The following is a 2,500-nucleotide window of genomic DNA, read 5'->3' on the forward strand; positions in this document are numbered from 1 at the left end:
TTCACGGATAGACCCCGTGAAACGCTAGAAATTGGCGGGGATGTGTCTCTTGTGGCTCACGGGGCTGTTAGGGTGGCACAGAACTCCCTCGGAATGGGAAAAGGGGTCATTTTCGTGTTGCCACATTGCATAGGAACGCCATGAAACTTCCAGAGGCATTTGCAGCAGAAAGGCACGTGCACTCAAAAATTTTAATATTTTTCACGCATAGACCCCGTCAAACGCTAGAAGTTGGCGGGGATGTCTCTCTTGTGGCTCACGGGGCTGTTAGGGTCGCACAGAAATGCCTCGGAATGGGAAAACGGGTCATTTTTGTGTGGCCACATTGCATAGGAACGGCATGAAACTTCCAGAGGCATTTGCAGCAGGAATGCATGTGCACTCAAAAACGTCTATATTTTTCACGGATAGACCCCGTGAAACGCTATAAATTGGCGGGGATGTCTCTCTTGTGGCTCACGGGCGCTGTTAGTTAGGGTCGCACAGAAATCCCTCGGAATGGGAAAAGGGGTCATTTTCGTGTTGCCACATTGCGTACGAACGGCATGAAACTTCCAGAGGCATCTGCAGCAGAAATGCATGTGCACTCAAAAACGTCTATATTTTTCACGGATAGACCCCGTGAAACGCTAGAAATTGGCGGGGATGTGTCTCTTGTGGCTCACGGGGCTGTTAGGGTCGCACAGAAATCCCTCGGAATGGGAAAACGGGTCATTTTCGTGTTGCCACAATTGGCATACGAACGGCATGAAACTTCCAGAGGCATTTGCAGCAGGAATGCATGTGCAGTCAAAAAAGTGAATATTTTTCACGGATAGACCCCGTGAAACGCTAGAAATTGGCGGCGATGTCTCTCTTGTGGCTCACGGGGCTGTTAGGGTGGCACAGAAATCCCTCGGAATGGGAAAACGGGTCATTTTCGTGTCGCCACATTGCATGCGAACCGCATGAAACTTCCAGAGGCATTTGCAGCAGAAATGCATGTGCAGTCAAAAAATTGAATATTTTTCACGGATAGACCCCGTGAAACGCTAGAAATTGGCGGGGATGTGTCTCTTGTGGCTCACGGGGCTGTTAGGGTGGCACAGAAATCCCTCGGAATGGGAAAAAACGGGTCATTTTCGTGTCGCCACATTGCATGCGAACCGCATGAAACTTCCAGAGGCATTTGCAGCAGGAATGCATGTGCACTCAAAAAATGTGATATTTTTCACGGAGAGACCCCGTGAAACGCTAGAAGTGGGCGGGGATGTCTCTCTTGTGGCTCACGGGGCTGTTAGGGTGGCACAGAAATCCCTCGGAATGGGAAAACGGGTCATTTTCGTGTCGCCACATTGCATACGAACCGCATGAAACTTCCAGAGGCATTTGCAGCAGGAATGCATGTGCACTCAAAAAAGTGAATATTTCTCACGGATAGACCCCGTGATACGCTAGAAATTGGCGGGGATGTCTCTCTTGTGGCTCACGGGGCTGTTAGGGTGGCACAGAAATCCCTCGGAATGGGAAAACGGGTCATTTTCGTGTCGCCACATTGCATGCGAACCGCATGCAACTTCCAGAGGCATTTGCAGCAGAAATGCATGTGCAGTCAAAAAAAAATTGATATTTTTCACGGATAGACCCCGTGAAACGCTAGAAATTGGCGGGGATGTGTCTCTTATGACTCACGGGGCTGTTCGGGTCGCACAGAAATCCCTGGGAATGGGAAAACGGGTCATTTTCGTGTTGCCACATTGCGTACGAACCGCATGAAACTTCCAGAGGCATTTGCAGCAGGAATGCATGTGCACTCAAAAACTTCTATATGTTTCACGGATAGACCCCGTGAAACGCTAGAAATTGGCGGGGATGTGTCTCTTGTGGCTCACGGGGCTGTTAGGGTGGCACAGAACTCCCTCGGAATGGGAAAAGGGGTCATTTTCGTGTTGCCACATTGCATAGGAACGCCATGAAACTTCCAGAGGCATTTGCAGCAGAAAGGCACGTGCACTCAAAAATTTTAATATTTTTCACGCATAGACCCCGTCAAACGCTAGAAGTTGGCGGGGATGTCTCTCTTGTGGCTCACGGGGCTGTTAGGGTCGCACAGAAATGCCTCGGAATGGGAAAACGGGTCATTTTTGTGTGGCCACATTGCATAGGAACGGCATGAAACTTCCAGAGGCATTTGCAGCAGGAATGCATGTGCACTCAAAAACGTCTATATTTTTCACGGATAGACCCCGTGAAACGCTATAAATTGGCGGGGATGTCTCTCTTGTGGCTCACGGGCGCTGTTAGTTAGGGTCGCACAGAAATCCCTCGGAATGGGAAAAGGGGTCATTTTCGTGTTGCCACATTGCGTACGAACGGCATGAAACTTCCAGAGGCATCTGCAGCAGAAATGCATGTGCACTCAAAAACGTCTATATTTTTCACGGATAGACCCCGTGAAACGCTAGAAATTGGCGGGGATGTGTCTCTTGTGGCTCACGGGGCTGTTAGGGTCGCACAGAAA

Source organism: Petromyzon marinus, unplaced genomic scaffold (assembly GCF_048934315.1).
Source record: "Petromyzon marinus isolate PM22_M1 ecotype Great Lakes invasive population unplaced genomic scaffold, UKy_Petmar_22M1.pri1.0 PM_G_Scaffold_6, whole genome shotgun sequence".
Classification (NCBI taxonomy): domain Eukaryota; kingdom Metazoa; phylum Chordata; class Hyperoartia; order Petromyzontiformes; family Petromyzontidae; genus Petromyzon; species Petromyzon marinus.